Consider the following 19,190-nt stretch of genomic DNA (forward strand, 5'->3'; position numbering starts at 1 on the left):
TGGTACCTGGGAATTCGCTACACTATTTTTTTTTTAAATGAGGTAACATTGGTTTATAACATTATGTAAATTTCAGGTGTCCATCATTACATTTCAGTTTCTCTGTAGACTATATCACGTACCCCAACCAAAGACTAATTACCATCTGTCACCATACACAAGTGTCCTATCATCCTTTTCTCCCTCCTCCCTCCTCTTTTCTCCTCTGGTAACCACCAAACTAATCTCTGTATCTATGTGTTTGGTTTTTACTGTTGTTATTGTTTTTATCTTTCACTTATGAGTGAAATCATATGGTGTTTGACTTTGGTGAAATACCAAAGTTTTTATCTTTCTCTTATGAGTGAAATCATATGGTGTTTGCAGTCTGACATATGGCTTAGCATAATGCCCTCAAGGCCCATCCATGTTGTTGCAAATGGCAAGATTTCATCTTTTTCATCACTGAGTAGTAGTCCATTGTGTACATATACCATATCTACTTTATCCATTCATCCATCCATCACTACACTATCATGTTCAGTGTTTTATGGTTGAAATTTTCCATAATAAAATATTAAAAATTAATTTAAAAAAGAGTTTCTTCACCAATATAGTTGCTAAAATAGGTTCATCCTGATATTCTCATTACCAGTTTGGGTCTCTATGGGAACTCAGAGCACCGTAGGCAACTACAACAATGTCCTTGGACTTGCAGAACTCCAGCAGTTTGCTCTGGTTGAAGGGTGACATTCCACCTGGAAGTTGCCAAGACCAAAAGGTATCAGAATACATGAGCCAATAACATGTAAATTTGAGAAGTCCTTTGAAGGAATATCTAATACTAAATTAATATATATACTATAGGTTTTAGATGGGTACTTTTTCCCATGCACCTTCTGAAATACCTTCAAATGCTGTTGGTTTTCAGAAATGATCAAATAATTCTCTTCTTATATTTTTATTAGTGTTTAAAATGACTAAAGACTCATACAGGAGATTTTGGCCTGTAAATGCCATTCCCTACTGAAGGAAACCAAGATTCCTTAGAAAAATGGCTGATTACAGATCTGGGCAAAAAATCTACAAACTAAGCCTAGAACATCTTACACTCTAGAAAGTGAAGGAGATAGGAAAGACAATGAGATGTGTCAAAGCACTCAGGAGCTCACTTGAAGACGCAATCAAATGGCGGCAAATTGATCATCAATAAGAATAGTAACTATATTGGATGGGAGAACATCATATTTGATAAAATTCATGAATTCACAAAGACATATGTATGTTATCAAGTCTTTAGACGGAACCTCTAATTCCCAGGGGTACAAAGACTAAGTAACATTCCAAACTGTATCACTGCGATCAATGACTAACATCAATTGTGTGGGAAAAGTGAAAGGCAAAAAGGCCCAGTTTCCTTCAGTAATAAATCGATAGAGGGAGAGAAAAGAAAGAGAAAGAGGTAGAAGAAGGAAAAAGGGAGGGACATTTTAAAAATTTCATTCAAAAATTTTAAAATATTTTGAATTGTTTTCTACAAATGGATTCCTAGAACAGAAATAACTAAGACAAAGAATATAGTTAGTTGAATGGTCTCTTGCTTTCAAACTGCTTTACAAAGGGGTTATTCAATTCTACAATGTCACAGTGTTTGAAAATTGGCAGCATTGGGTGTTATTTTTAGAAATTATTTCTTTTTGTTATGATTTCTCCATTTCCCCCCCTTTCCACCCCTTTGCTTTTTCTCTCTGGCTTTTCTCTCTCCTCTCTGTAACTGCTCCTGCAATGTTTCCATGAGCTCCATGTCATTAAATCCAATAACTGTTTCCATCCCTGTTTGGATTGGCTGCTACTCAGCAGGACCCACCCTATGGCTCCCGCAAACATGTTCATCCCTCTTCTTTGTCTTTCCTGACACTACACTCTCCTCATTTTCTCTCTCCCTGTCCAGCAACTCCTCTTCAGTCTCCTAACCAGTGCCTCTTTCCCTGACCCTTAAATGTTGACTTTCCTGCCCTCTTCCTGTTCATTCTATGAACTTTCCCAGAAGAGCAAATCCACTTCTGTGAGTTTAATTACCATAAAGCAATGACTCCAAAATCTAGCCCTGACTGCCTTCCTGAGCTCCAGACCAGTATTGCCATTTATCAACTCAGCATCTCTGCTTGGATGTCTCATAGGAACCATGAACCCACCTCTGAAGAATTGAACCAATTCTCTTCCCAAACCACTCAATCTGTTCTTACTTTGTCATTTCTTATGGCAGTAAAAGGAACTATCTTTACACAGTTTATGTCAAGTTAGAAACTTGGGGAATGTTAATTATGGAAGACAGCATGAGGTGCAGAAAGCAAGGAAGCCCTGGTGAGCTCTAGGCTTACCTGTTTACAAACGGGCTTGTACTTGAACCCTGGCTTGTTCAGGATCATATCCAGCTGTTTGTGATGTATGTGAAATGGGGCACCACAACTGACTTGCTTAATCCTGCACCTTTACACTTATCCAGGGGCTGAGAATGAGGAAAATGTATGGTAAGCTTTTGGTGTAGTTTGGCCCTTTCATTTGACATTGAATGTTTTAAAAACTGGAAATATGTTATCATATATATCACGATTTGACTAAACCTGTTTTATCACTTTAATACATTATTTCACAATGTCCATTATTGCTATGCCCACAGACCTTGTCTCCTTACTTCTATTACATGCACACCCAGGATGATAAATAGACATGAAGATGCCTTTCAATCCCCCCTTACCTCCTCGCTCCCTGCCATGTGCCTATTTTGCTGTTAAGTGTCTAATAGTTCTTTAGCAAATGATGTCAGAGTTAAATGCAAAGAGAAACTCTCAGGTTTTGCTAGTAGAGGGTTTGGCTGCTTCTTCTTTCTTAGAATGATGAAAAAGGAGGTGGGAAGGGCTACATAAGTGCAGGTTTTGCTCTCCTACAGTCCACCATTCTGCTAAGTTGGACACAGCATTCCCTCCTTCCATGGGCCTGTTTGTCTGTCCTGGGATGGACCTCTACCTCCTCTTGAATTTGCTCTGATGATTTCCTTATATGACTCCCAAGCTCAACACGTTCAGAGGGCAAAGAAACTCCTACTTAGATCCATAGAAGTTTAGATGGAGAATAGGTCTTAGAGGTCATCCCATTCAGCTCCCTTCCTTTACAAATGAGACCACCATGGTACAGAGAAGTGTGGCAATATAGCCAAGGCCAGACAGCTGATGGAGCAAAACTCATTTCTTCTGACTCCCCTTCCAGTGATGTCTACCTTATCACCCAGCACATGTGTTAATGGCAGTACATACCTCCCATGTGTTACGAAAGTCCACTGTATCTAAAATAATTTCCCCGCTGGCATCCTTTGCCACAAGCTCCTCCCCAGGCTGGAATACAGACGATAGAGGATGAAGAAGAGGGTTCTTTTTTTTTTTTTTTAAATCACCTTCCTGGTGCCCAGGGACCATGGTCACAAAACCTTCAAGGAACTAATCTGAGTGTTTGTGTTTGTGTGTGTGTGGGGGTGGGTGTGTTGTGTAAGAGAAGACATGGGAGGAAGGAAGATTAGCAGCACCTGAGAGACTGTAGCAAAGTGCCTCTCCCTCAATTACCTCCACCCTCCTATCCACACTCACCCCTGAACTTCACTAAGAATGAATTCTCCTACAGTTGGAAATGATTTTGTTTCCCAGGGATAGATTGGTTTGGATGACAGGACTATCCTTTATGATTGAGCAATACGTTTTATCTGCAGTTTATGCTTACTCAACTCAGAGGTACTGAGGATTCCAGGAGTGCTCAGCGAACATCCACTGTGACACGAGGTTGGATCATCAGCATAGCCCAGAGGAGCCCAGTTGTATAATATGGACAATCACATTGTACCTTACTCTTGATTGGAACTGAGAGGTTCATGTGAGAGAGACTTTTACTCTAAAGAGGTGGGAATTTCCCATTGTATGTCTGCAGTCTGTTGTAACTCAACATTCCTGAGGACCCTTATCACCAAGAGACTACAGACAGAAACATATTACTTAGACATGTTAAGTGGTGTCTTCGTCTCTTTGAGGTGGAGGCAGTGAGATCATTGAATTTTAATCCTTCTGAAGGCTATGTCATGAGGATAAAAAAATCTTGATTGTGAAGTGAAACAACTGTCAAAGAGACTCATAGATGGTTTAGCAACTCTATTCACTACACTCAAACCTACCTCTCTCAGTAAAACCCCAGAAAACCAAGCTGGAATGAGAGAATGGAGGTGCAACAGCAGTGATTAAATACTCCTGGGCATAAGAAGGAAGGCAGAAGTTGACCTTTATAGTGATTGGCACATGAAGGATGAAGACATCTATAGAGTCCACTTCAAGTTTCTACAGTGATCTTTCCAGGGCTAGTTGAACCAATGCTGGTCGAAGGAAAGTAGTCCAAAGATGCAGTGACCAAAAGAAATAAAAGATGGCTTATGATTTCCCACATTTGGGGACCAAAAATAAAACTGATAGTTAAAAGATTGAGAAGTGGGTAACAAACCACTGTCGTGGTCTAAAAATAAGAGGTGGTGTGGCTAAATTCACATGACTTAGTATATATGAGCTCCTTAATGGGATACTGAGATTTATTGAATGACTCTAGGAAAACTGTGAATAAAACTGAGATGGCCCAGGAAAAGCAACCCAAGTGTTTCAAGGATGAGAAAAGTCGTCTCTGGAAGGAGAGTCAAGAAATATCAGGCAAATGGAACCTACTGTCCCATATAATAAATGCCTGGAAATAGCTCTGCTGAGAGACCCACACTCTAAGACCACATTATCACTCATGTCCACATACAACGGATAATTCTCTAGAGACGTCAGCTCTCTTGACATTGGAAGCAGGATTGTCACCTAAGAAAATTTTAGACATTTCAGTAAACTCAATGCTGAATTGAAAAAAGTATTTCCTACTCTGGCTCCCTTTTCTGAATAATACATCAATCTCACTAAGATATGTCCTGAGCAAATCTGCTGAAGGATAAAAGGAGTGGACACACTCCATAGTGGCTCCATCAGTCTATACAATAGATATAGAGGAAAAGTATAATTACTCATGTTTTATGTATGAATGCTGACTGATGTTCAGAGAGACTGAGCAAGTGGGCCCTGCCCTTAACACATTTAAGAGCAAAGCAAGCCTTTTTTGTTTTCTATTTTTCTATGATGATCCTCTATAATGTTAGGAGATAAGTAAATTACTCAAATCAAAACCAGTGTGTTTTTTCTTTTTCAAAATATCATATCTGATCTGAAAGCAATCTCTTGTCACTCTCCCCACAGCACCTTGGTGGTATAGAATATGTCCTCTCTCTTCAAAGTAGAATCCACCATCTTCTTTCGGAGGGACTTGCCAATTTCCTCCTCATTTTCATAGAGGTGTGCTGAGTCCACATGATGGAAATCTACATTAGTAGCTACTTTGGTGTTCTCTCCAGTCTTGCTCTTAGGAACCTATAAAATAGCAATAAGGAGAGTTAGTAATCCACCCAACTCAAAGAGAAGCAATCTATTTCCCTCATAGCATTTTCACCAGCTGTTTCTCCATGTCTCCTGTTACCATGTTTAATGGTACAAGTGTTGGTAACAAACTTGTCCCTGGAGGAGAATAGAATATATTCCAATATAACCTCTAATCTGAAATGAATTCTGAATTTACCATGGAACATGGAAAATGAAGTCTCAGTCAATAAAGAATTTACCGTAAGGAAGTAACTACAGGAAAACTTCTAACACTTGGAGAACACTTTGAAAGATATAGATGTAGATAGATATAGATTTATATGTAGATATAGATATAGCTATAAAGATATATATATATAGATAGATAGATAGATAGATAGATAGATATAGATATAGACTACAGCATCAAATTTTGGCTCAGAATTGGAAATGAGTCTATAATACCCATCCTCCATCTAGTTTCCACCCAACTCAAGTCTTAAAGTCATTTGTGATTTTTTTTTATCCTTCATTTCCCAGGAGCTCTCATTCAAAATTTATGCAACAAGTATTTATAAGGTTCCTCCTGTGTGCCTGATGTTGTACTAGATTCATAAGCCCTGGGGAATTAACCATTAACAAAAGAGACCTGCTTAAATTTCCTAAAAGAAAATGTAGTGGTAAGCTCGTTGACTTTGTTCTTGACAATCATATTTTGCATTTGACACAAAAGCAAAAGCAAAAGCAAAAATAAACAGGTGGGACTACATCAAAATCAAATTTCTGAACAGCAAAGAAAACCATCAACAAAATTAAATGACAAACTGTAGAATGGGAGAAAATATTTGCAAACCACACATCTGATAAGGGGTTAATATTATAAATATACAAGAAACTCATACAACTCAATAGCAAGAAAATACATAACACAATTTAAATATGGGCAAAAGGTCTGAATAGACATTTTTCCAAAGAAGACATACGAATGGTCAATGGATACCTAGAAAGGTGCTCAACATCACTAGGTAAATGCAAAGCAAAAGCATGAGATATTACCTCTCACCTGTTAGGAAGATCATTATCAAAAAGACAAGAGATAATAAATGTTAGCAAGGATAGGGAGAAGAGGGAACCCCTGTGCACTGTTGGCGGGAAGGTAAATTAATGCAGCCTCTGAGGAAAACAGTGTGGAGGTGCCTCAAGAAATTAAAGATAGAATTGCCATATGATCCAGCAATTCCACTTCTGAGTATTTTTCTACAGGAAACAAAATCTTTCTCTTAAAGAGATATGTATACTGCCATGTTCATTTCAGTATTATTCCAAATAGTCAAAGTATGAAAACAACCTCTGTGCCTGTAGGTGGATGAATGGATAAAAAGTATGTGGTATGTATATACAATTGAATATTATTCAGCTTTCGAAAAGAATGAAAGCTTGTCATTAGCAAGAACATGGATGAAGCTGGAGGGTATTCAATTAAGGGAAATAAGCCAGACAGAGGAAGACAAACACTGCGTGGTGGAATTGAAAATAATTCGAGTTCATAAGAACAGAGAGTAGAAAAGCGGTTGCCAGGGACTAGAGGTTGGGGGAAAAGGGGAGACATTGGTAAAATGGTAGAAACTTTCAGTTATAAAACAAATAAGTTCTGAGCATCCAATGTATAACATGGTGAATATAGTTGATAACACTGTATTGTATGATTGAAGTTTGCTAAGAGAATAGAATTAAAATTTCACACCTGAAAAAAAAAGTAAGTACATGAACTGATAGATGTGCTAAACTTGATGTGGGGAATCTTTTCACAATGCATACATGTACCAAATCATCAAGTCATACAGTTTAATCATCTCAGAATTTTATTTCTTAATTTTACCTCAAAAAGCTGAAAAAAACGTAAAACATAAAGTATGCCAATTGGATTAAAGGGAGAATAATAGTTAATTTTCAATAAGTTTGTGAGGAAGATTTAATGACAAACTTACTATATGGAGTTCATTATTGTGACACAGTTGTCACTCTACATATATCTGCTTGGCACTCAACATATCCATGTTCACTGATGCAGACTTCTAACTGCTAGCACCTATGACTCTGCCTGGGAGTTTCTATGATGACCAGAGTCTTCAGGAGTGGCTGTTGATAATTAGGTAAAGAAAATGTCATGTTCACTGAGTGCTACTTAGCCTGCATGCCTGACCACTCCAGTACCTAGACAATGGGCCCATGAATGGAATAGCCATGGTGGAAGGGATTAAGACTGTACAGGGGCCAACTGTATGGGCTACTTCTCACGAAGGCTGTTTAAGCTCCCACTATTTTGAGATGGGTAACCTGTCAGCAGCAGTAGAGACTGACACTGAAACTTGGTAAAGAACCATTCCTTGAGGAGACAAGGCAGCCCCTAGGTGGAGAGTTGACTATATTAAATTCTCCACCTAACTGGATATGGAAGAAGCAATTTATCTTTACTGAGACAGGTTACATTCTGTGTATGTGTTTCCGATCTCTTTAAACAGTCCTCAGACAGCATTACCAGTAAGGGCTAGAGAGAGTTGGATTTATCATTAAAAGATCCCCTGTAATATTGTCTATTTGTTCTATTTTCTGTGTTACTTTTCTGTCTTTAACATAGTAATAAAAGTTGGATATAAGATAGGTAAGACATACCCTATGCTTAAGCTATAATAGAAAATTATGTCACTGCAAACAATCTGGCCCTGTCTGACAATTATTAGCTATTGATATTTCATGTCATAGCTCTACCAATATGGAGCATATTGATCTTCATCATTTATGGGAGCAATCTCACTCAAGCAACTCCAAAGCTGCCCCTACCTCACCATGACCAGGGTTTGACACTTTAAGCGCATTGCTTTAGATCATGTGGATGTGTGAAGAATACATTTGGTGAGATACACAATTATGTCTCCACTGTAAATTATGTTCCATAAGACTTTCTTTCTAAATATCTAACACTTGGAATAACAGTGGCTTCTGATATGACAAAAGGCTTTAATGATGGAAACTTTTGGCAAATTCTTTGGCAAATACTTCCAGCCCCAGAAACCTACAGCAAAGCTGCTATGAAGTAGTCATGTAACTTGTCCTTTCCTCCTGTGCCCACTGCTCATCAGGAGTCTCTAATAAAGAGCAGAGTGACTCTGTTTGATGCAACCAATGAGTGTTAGGAAGGGTAGCCTCGCTTAGATTTTACGTATGTAATAAATAAGAAGAGTAAGAGTTTACCTGTGAGAGTCATTGAGGAGTTAAAGATAATGCATGGAAAGTATTTAAAGTCCATGGTAAGCATTCCTGTTAAGTAACCCAAATAATAATAATGATAATCCACCCTCAAAATACTCAGCCCCTGAATTCCCAGAGCCAACTGCTTGTCATCCCATTTAGTGCAAAGTTAGAAATGGTGAAATGGATGCTCTCTCTCTCGACAGAGGTGAGAATTGTGATTCAGAATGTTATGAAATTTTAGTAAGTCATCCAGATGATAAGGAAAGCAATAATCTGATCACAGTTCTGTCTGATTCAATATTCCATGCTAAATCATACTGTTATGGTCTGAGACTTAGAAAAGTAAAATAATTTCACTTTAAAATCATAAAATTTGCACAAAGGAATGACGAGAAAGCCATCATTTTTGACATGTGATTTAATACATGAATACGTGAGAAAAAAGTTGAATCAATAAGCACAATTCACCAAAGAACTACTGGTCTTATCATATAATTGTCATCTCCACCATCACATTCACCTGTGTTCATACACACACACCACAGTCACAGAACCTTTGAAGTGTAGAATATGTCCTCTCTTCACAGCGCCATGTTCAATTTTGCTTCAAATGGCAGGTCCAACCTCATTGTCATTATTTTACAAATGAGCAGAATCAATATGGCAGAACTCAGCATTTATAGCTAAATGGTGACCTCCAAAATTTTGCTCCTAGGAACCCAGAGGAGCAACCAAAGGTAAAATTTGTATATCCACATGATTGAGAGAGAGCTAAGGCACAATTTTGACCTTCCCAAGCATCAGATTTTCCTCCTATGTTAGGTTGGTTCTGTATGTGCGGTGATGAACCCATGGAAGTTTACCTAGGTCTTTCCTGGTAAGTAATAAAAGTTGGGCATCCCAGGAACCCCCTCAACCCCAGGCATTCACTGGTTGATTGCTAGCATCGAAGGTTTCCAAGACGACCCCCAGGGTCAGCGTTTTGCTGAAAGAACTCACAAGACTCAGTATATAGTTGTAGTCACGGATACGACTTGCATTGTGAGAGGTTACAAAGAAAAATAAACAAAGGGAAAAGGTACAGGGAACAAAATCTAAGGAAACAAGCTGATAGCGTCAAGAGTCCTCTATCAGTGGAGTAACACAAAACATGCTAAATAAAAATTGTACATAAATTTGACAACTATATATTTAATTTATACAATGTGACATTTTCATTTATGTTTACATTGTGAAATGACTACCACAATGAAATTATTTAACATATCTATCACATCACATCGTTAAGTTTCTTGTGTGGGTGGTGAGAACACTTAAGATATCCTGTCTGTGCAAATCTCAAGAATATAGTACATCTTTATTAACTATAGTTATCATGCTGTACATTAGTTCCCCAGAACTTATTTATCATATAATTAAAAGCTTGCATTATTTGACCAACATTTCTCCATTTTTCCCACCACATGTCCAGCCTTGGTCAGCACTCCTCTGCTCTCTGCTTCTACGAGTTTGATTTTTTAGATTCCATATATAAATTGGATCATGCAGTATTTATATTTCTGTCTGGCTTATTTCACTTAGCATAATGTTCTCCAGATTTGCAAATGGCAGTATTTTCTTCTGTTATAAGGCTTAATAATATTCCATTTCTTTGTAAGTATTTGAGAAGATTTCTTTATTCAATGATGTTGCTATGAACTAGATACTTGGGCTAACTGCCCTCTGCTGGTCATGCTCTTTCCTTAGATGGAGAGGCAATCAGAGTTTTACGGAAGCTGAAGCTTCACTGGTATCCTTGACCCGTCCCTCTTCTTTGTCCCACTTTTTACTGCAAAGTAAGCAAGTCCTGTCATCTGTCTCCAAGACATCTCTTTGACTATTTCCTTCTGCCTTACAGCTAAGAAGTGAGACTCAACTTTTAAGTGCTAGTCCCTTGTCATACAACTAAATAGTCTAAGGACAAAATTGGAAGTCAAACTTCTGGCTTCCAGTCTAGTGACATGTTCTATTTGCTCCCTCTTATATTGAAGGTCCAACTCTACCCATTTGCTTCAATTAACAGTACATTAACAAGGACCAAGAATTGAAACCTTGTCCTGAAAGACTGTAGCTTATTCCTTCAAATGATATTATATTTTACATTTGGGATGAATTTCCAAGCAGTAGGAGAAGTACAAGGGAAACTACTGGTGGATTATTTATTGCCTGGCACTCAGCAGGCTACCGCACAGCAGAACAATAACTCGTTCATCCTTTGTCATTCACCTCTCCTTTAGGACCTTTTACCATGAATATTTCCTTGGATCATGTCTTCTTGGTAGGAGGAAAGATTTCTTGAATTGCTGAAATAGACAGAGAAATGACTGCCATGCAATCACCCTCAAGGCAAGGCAGCTGATAGTCAGTGCTCTTGACTGCTGAGTTTCATCTCTTTTGCCAACTTGGGAAATAAATGGAAACCAAGAGGAAGACTAAGAATAATCTGTGGGTGACAACACAATCATACCCTGATGGAGAGTGAACACTGGCTAATTTATCTCTTTGTATAATAAATGGTTCTACCATGTTATGAGAACAAAGTGCACCCTGCAGAGTCACACAGGAACTCAATTACTTGACATACCAGAGAAGCTTCCACTTGTGCTAGGTCTATATTTTTAGAATCCTCAACACAAGACCACTATTCTTACCTCTTCAGGTGCATAGGTGCCAAATCCCAGTACAGGAATGAAGTAGCCATCATTTAGTTCCACACACCAACATTTGGGATCCATTGCTTGATGCTCCTCTAAGCACATTCTGTTTTATTCTTCCACCTTCACAGGTTATATGAATAACAGGAAAATAACATCCAGGGCCATTGTCCAGCTGTTAGCAAATGGATTACAGGAGGATCAAGGTTAAAGCAGTAACCCATGAAGTGAGAAGAGAATTAGAACCAGTTACCTTGTTTGTTTGTTTTTATCAAAAAGTAAGCTTAACGAATATAGTGTTAAAGAAATCATTAAATTCTTGCACAAGTAAATTTTATTCAGGATCCACATACATTAGTAAATTATTATAAGAGATTTACTGAACAATTATTGACCATATGCTAGACTAGAAACCTCCAAATACCAATCTCTTCTTTATCTTTGCCATGATAATGCCCCTTCTTGATCATACATCATTTGACACAATTAATTATCTTACAGAACACACACACACAAACATAATTTACAGGAATAATTAATAAAGATTTTTCAAAAAGTTGACCTTCAATAAAATATTAAAATTGGAAATTGAAAGAAAATTTGCCTTTCTATCTTTCCCATAAGCAAAATTATTTTTTTCCTTTTTCTTTGCTTTATAAAAAGAATATTCAGTCCTAAAAGTGGGCAATCCTAAAAAAAGTGCCACAGAAAGACATTCTGGCAAGGTGATTCTTGGAAAGTTAATTGTTAAGAGTTTTTGGATTTCATTTGCAGCATGCAAAGAGAATCTCTGAATATATCTTTCATGCATTTATATAACTTTTAGAAAACTATCATGATGTAACTACTAAAAAACTGATGAATATTTTATATAATTTATTATCTTACTCAAAAGTATTCATGAAGAAAAAATTGGAAACAACATAAATTTCAATAAACTTGGGAGGACTTAGAGAAATTATGACGCATTGATACAGTGGATTACAATGTATCCATTTAAAATTGAACACATAGAATGATATCAGCAAAATGGTGAACTAGGAAGCTCTGAGTTCTCTCATGGGAATGTAAGAAAGCAACCACAAACCGGCTGAAATAACCTTATAGGAGCTCTGGAAAACAGTCAAACAAAGGTCTACACCGACAAAGTGAACACTCAGGAAAAAGCCAGATTCAAAGTGGTAGGAAATTTCATCATGTTTTTAATCACCTTTGCCCCTACTCCTGCCTGGCACAGTGCAGGCTTGGTTTGTAAGAGACATCAGTCCAGTTTCCAGTTACCTCTTTCAAATCGGAATGATTGTAGAAGATCTCATCTGCAATGTTCTAAGGTATTCAGAGACTGCCTGAAAGACTGCTGTTTGTTTCACCTAACTCTAAGATCGAACCAAAAAGCAGCTAGAATGACTCATTACAGCTGCAGGGGGTTATAGATGCACAGAGGCCAGGGATAAGAGAATAAGGTTGGAGACACAGAATAGACCATTTAAGCCTTGATGAGGAGATGGGGTGTAAATTTGAAGGATACTAACCCATTCAAAAAGCAGCCAGTGGAGAGGTGGGAGGTGGAGACCATCCCGGCGGCATAGTGGTTGAGTTCTCGCACTCTGCTTCAACAGCCCAGGGTTCACCTCTTCGGATCCCATGCATAAATCTATGCAATGCTCATGAAGCCATGCTGAGGTGGTATCCCACATAGAAGAGCTAGAAAGACGTACAACTAGGATATACAACTATGCACTGGGGCTTTGTGGGGGAAAAAAGCAACCAGGGGAATATAAAAAGCTTCACATAGGCCAGGCAAGATGCATGCTCAGTAAACAATAGTTTAGGCCTTCAGCTTTCGTGATGGGCTGATCCTAAGACTAGGAGCATGCCAAGCTAATAAGTGAAGGATTGTCAGGACAGAGAACAAATCTGCAAAGATTGGGAGAGGTGGATGTTTTATTTCAGAAGCCCAATTAAACACATCACACTCACACATACACACACACACACACACACAAACACACAAAGAAACAAAGAAGAATACGTCAATCATCTAAAAGAAGGAAATAAATTGGCAGAAACTGTTCCTGAACAAGCACAAGCATAGGAACTAGTAGACAAAGAGTTTCAAAACAATGATCTTATATTTGTTGAAATTTCTAAAGAAAAAATTTGACAAAAAACTAAAGGAAATAACGTAAATCATATATTAACGAAATGATGACGTCACAAAATATATAGAAACTATGGAGCGTAAAGAACAGAAAGAAAATAGTGAAGAAATGTGAACAGACCCTAAAGGACTTATAGGACACTATCATGTGAACTATATACACATTCTCAGAGTCCCAGAATGAGAATGAAAGAATGGTACAGAGAGATTATTTGAAGAAATAATGAACAAATACTCCCCAAACTGAATGTAAGATGTGAAAAATCAACAAATTCAAGAAGCTCAAAAAATTTTAGTTATTACAAACTCAAAGATATCCACGCCCATATACATTATATCCAAACTGTTGAAAAACGAATACAAGAGACTATCTTGATGCAGCAAGGGACACCTGAAGTATCAAATACAAGGGACCCTGGATAAGACTATCAATAGATTTCTCATCAGAAACCTTGGAGGACATTCGGAAGTCAGATGACATATTTAAAGTGTTGAAAGAAAAAAGGAAAACACCTGTCAACCAAGAAATCTATATCAAGTAAAAATGTGCTTCAAAAATGAGGCAATAAAAAGGTAATCTCAGATAAACGAAAGCTGAAATAGTTCATTACCATTAGAATCGCCCTATGAGAAACATAAAGGGAGTCATTAAGTTCAATGAAAGGACACTAGACAGTAACTCAAAGCCATATGAAGATATAAAGACCTAAAGTAAAGGTAAATATATGGGTAAACATAAAATCATGTACTGTCATAATTTTAGTTTGTAACTCTACTTTTTATTTCTACAAGATTTATAAAATGAAAGCATAAAATAATTATGCATTTGTGTCAATATGTACACAATGTATAAAGATGAAATTAGTGAAATCAATAACATTAATTGGGAGAGGGGAAAAGAGCTGTATAGGAGGAGAGTTTTTGTATGGCATTGCAGTTAAATTGGTATCAATTCAGAATAGATTGCTATAACTTCACAATGTTACCCGTAATCCCCATGTTAACCACAAAGAAGGTAACAATACAATGTATACAATTGAAAATGTAAAAGACAGAAAAACATGTCACTATCAAAAATATCTAAACACAAGTGACAGTATTAATGGAGGAAATAAGAGACTTAAGTTGTATAGAAAAAAATATATTCATGTCTTTCCCAATTGCTAATTACTTTAAATGTAAATAAACTCCCCCAATCAAAAGATATAGATTGGTAGAATGGATTAAAAAAATGGAATCAAGTATATGTTCTCTATCAGAGACTCACTCTGAATCTAAGGGCACAAATAGTTTTAAAGGGAAAAGACATTCTATGTGTATAGTAACCAAAAGAGATCTTGTCTGGGTATACCAGTAACAGATTAAAAAAACAAAAATTTAAGATGAAAATTGTGATGAGACAAAAATGATATTATATATTGATAAAAAGGTCAATTCACCAAGAATGTATAGCAATTATAAACATGTACGTACTAAACATCAGGGCTCCAAAATATGCGAAAACCACTTTGACAGAGTTGAAGGAAGAAATGGACACCATTATAAAGCTAGTTAAAAATATCGACACCTCACTTTCAATAATGAATAAAACAACCAGACAGAACATCAATAAGGAAATAGAAAAGAAACTACTGGGAACTACTGTATGCCAACAAATTGAGAAATCCTTAAGAAATGGAAAGGTCCAAGAAAGACATAACCTAAAAGACTGAATCATGAAGAAATACGAAACCTGAGTAGACATATAACTATTAAGGATATTGAATTAGTAACTAAAAACCTCCCAAAAAAGAAAAGCCCAGGACCTGACTGCTTCACTAGTGAATTCCACCAAGTCTTTAAAGAATTAATAGATATAATTTTTGACTCCTGCAAAAAACTGAAGAGGAGAGAAGACATTCTAACTCATTTTGTGAGGGTAGCATTACCTTGATACAAAGCCAGACAAAGATACTATGAGAATATCACTAAAAACAAATATTCTATATTGTTTGGGAATTAAAACTCCTCAAAATATCATACTAGAAAACTGAATTGAGGAGCATGCTAAAAATTTTACACTGTGACCAAATGGGATTTACTCCTGGAATGCAAGAATTGTTGAACATACATAAATTAATAAATGCAATACACTTAATTAATTGGATGAAAGAAAAACCACATGATCATATCAGTTGATGTGGAAAAAGCATTTCACAAACGTCAACACTCTATCATAATAAACACCACTCAATAAACTAGAAAGAGAAGGAATCTTCCTCAACATAATGATGCCTATATATGTAAAACCAACAACTAATATTACACTTGAAGGTGAAAGACTGAAAGCAATTCTCCTTATGATCAAGAATATGAAAAATTTGCCTAACTTTGCCACTCGTAGTTAACGTAGAATTGGAAGTTCCAGATATAAGAATAAGAAAACAAAAATAAATAATGTGCATACAAAAGAGAAGGAAGAAGCAAAATTATCTCTGTTCCAAGATGACATCATCTTATATGTAGAAAACCCTAAAGATTAAACAACAATATTAGAAACCAGTAAATAATTTCAATAAAGGTGCCAGATACAAAATCACTACAGAAACATTAACTACATTTCTATACACTAACAATGAACAATGTGAGAGGGAAATCTGAAAAACAATTCCATTTACTAGAGCATGAAAAAGAATAAAATACTTAGGCATAACTCAATCAAGGAGGAAAAAAACTTGTATAATGAAAATTAAAAATTAATTTAAGGAGGGGCTGGCCTGGTGGCATAGTGGTTGGGTTCACACGCTCTGCTTCGGTGGCCCGGGGTTCACCAGTTCAGATCCTGGGCGGGGACCTGAGCAGCACTCGTGAAGCCATGCTGAGGTGGTGTCCCACACAGAAAACCTAGAAAGACCTACAAATAGGATACACAACTATGCACTGGGACTTTGGGGGGGAAAAAAGCTTATTTAAGGAAATTAAAGAAGATGCAAATATATGAAAAGGCAATCATTTTTCATAAATGAAGGACTTCATCTTAGGATGTCAATAATAAATAAAGTGATTTACACATTCAATGGATTCCTTATATATCCCAACAGCCAGGTGTAGCTCCTCTCTTCTCACACTGGATCTCCTGCACCCACATGTAATGACCCTATTGAGAATCACCAGGTTAGAGGTTCCAAGGATCATTTATGATCAGTGAGGAAGTTGTCCAGAATAGGGTGGCCCCAGTGACTACGCCACACTGGGGAATTTCAGGATTTGCCTCATGGGGTCTCAATCATAGAGACCACAAATTGATGACACTGGGATCAAGAATATACTAGTTTGTATTTCACAGCCCTACCTTCTCTTGTGCTCTCTTTGATTGTGGATGTTATTTGAATTTCACCTGCTGAATTTTCTTCCATAATCAGCCAATAATTCAACTCTTCTGACATCTTTCCCACTGAAGTCACTCATTCAAATGGCAAATGTCCTGTCATAATGTTGTTAAACTTTAATACCCAGCCACACTCAAGGGAATTATAGAGGTGCTAGCAGTGGTTTGAGGTTAGCTACTCCACTATTTACAAGGAATTTAATGTCCACTATGCAGTCGGCTACTGTCTGAAATTTCCCTGTTTTAATCTTTGGTCCAGTAAATCTGCATTCTGAGTTTTAGCTTCTGAATAAACACAGAAAGGAAGCACTGGTTGGGAAGAGTTCCTAATGTGGTGAGCACAATACTTATTAAAGTGTTGATTAATATGAAAATATGATTATTAATTTATCTCTACTCCTTCACAGACCTGAGTCTCAGTCAGTTTTCCATGCTTTGTGAAGGGATGGTAGTTTTTTTCAACTAATTTTTGATGATAAAGAAAGATCAAAGTCTCTAATCTCTTCATTTTCTGTGGAAATATAGTGTGAGTAGAGCAAATTTGCTACTGGTTAGCAACACTGATAAGTCAGTTTCCAACATTAAATATAGACAGGAGGATATTTCAGGACTATCTTATAAATAATGAATATCAGTTAACTATCTGCAAGAGTGAGAATAGAACAGTATTAGGTATAATTTCTTATAGAATAGAGTAGGCAGAATTTATGATTATAGCTTTAATGAAGATGAAGAAATAATTTCAGTTTCCTGAACTGCAACCTCTGCAAGAGAACAGTTGTGGCTTTGGGGTAAATAGTGGGAAGCTGCTCTGCCTTTCTCATTGCAGTGCCAAGGTCAGAGGCACACAGCCTGCACCAACTAAGCAAAGTTCCAAGTGGCTTTATTTGTTCCATAAGGTCAATCCTTGTTCCTTAAAGCTGTATGGTCATATGTGAATCTGTGCATGTTTCTCTCATACGACATTCCTGTCAAATATAACCACTTTTTCCAATTGTGTCCTGATAATATGAACAGATTCATATGGAACTTATGCAAATAACTATATCGCCATGAAAATAAGAATTCTTACTCACTGATAATTTTCAAGTTCTGGAGGGAACAAGTATGGAGAAAAAGATAAATGCTTCACTTCTGCTTACAAATTGCTATAAGTAATAGTTAACTTAAGAGAAAAGACAAGAAGATGTCCTTAAATCTGGAAAAAGAAAACATTAAAAAAGTCAGCAATATTTTAAATGAAAAGTCATACATTTCATAATCATTCTCATCAATTTACTTAATCCTATGTAATTAATTTTTGATCTTTTGTTAGCCATTTTATGAAGCCATCAGTTTCTTCATTAGAGTTCTGTAATTTCTTTTCCAGTTCAGTTTTATATTCTAAACGTTTTTCAGAAACCTCCATTTTAGAGTAAGTGTCACAATAAGCAAGCGATTCTATGAATCTCTCTGAAGATGAAACGTATTTGCAAAAACATCAAGTAAAACAAGTGTCTGCAATTCGGTACATGTGTGTGGTGATGGGTTGTTAATTAGTATTTTGGTGGTGAACATGATGTAATCTATGCAGAAATAGAAATACAATGATGCACACCTGAAACTTTTACAGTGTTATGAACCAATGGTACTGCAATAAACAAAAAATTAAAAAAAAAAAAAGAAAAAGAAAACACTCAAAAATGGCAATTCACAAAGACATATGGAAATTTCTGTGACAAACAACCCTTTGAGATAGTAACTAGAATTATGAGCAACAATCGGGACAGATTAGAAGTTTTGGCATGCCATGTAATTTAAAAAAATGCATTAATAACATTTACCAACACAATACAACCTAAGAATGTTTATCATCATTTATTTGACAATGCTTCCCATGTAATTTAACATACCAAATAAGCCTAATTAAGTCAATATTTTTCTCTTTATAGAATGAGAGAACAAATTCTTTGAGAAGTTCCAGGGCTTATCGACAATTCTCAAAGTTCCTTTTTAAGTCAAAAGAAAGACTTTAATTTGGGAGAAAGTTTGTCAAAAATAGCAAAAGATTTTAAAACACTGGTCAGATGGGAAACGATGCTTAGTTTCCATTCAATCAAAGTGACAACAGAAACAGTCAAAAAAACTTTAATAGAAAAACTTCAGTGTTTTTCACACTTGTAAATTATTTTACCTAAATATAGATTTTATGTCTTTTAGGTAGACTTACTCAAAGGTAAAGAAAAACTTTTTACAAGCTCTTTATGAAGGGCAGACCAAAA

At 36.6% G+C, this 19,190-nt stretch overlaps 1 pseudogene; it reads right to left on the reverse strand.

The window, feature by feature from the left end:
* Nucleotides 1-627: 627 nt before the first annotated feature.
* LOC131398878 (aldo-keto reductase family 1 member C15-like) lies at nt 628-11,482 on the reverse strand (annotated as a pseudogene).
* Between the last annotated feature and the right edge of the window lie 7,708 nt (nt 11,483-19,190).

Source organism: Diceros bicornis, chromosome 36 (assembly GCF_020826845.1).
Source record: "Diceros bicornis minor isolate mBicDic1 chromosome 36, mDicBic1.mat.cur, whole genome shotgun sequence".
Lineage (NCBI taxonomy): Eukaryota > Metazoa > Chordata > Mammalia > Perissodactyla > Rhinocerotidae > Diceros > Diceros bicornis.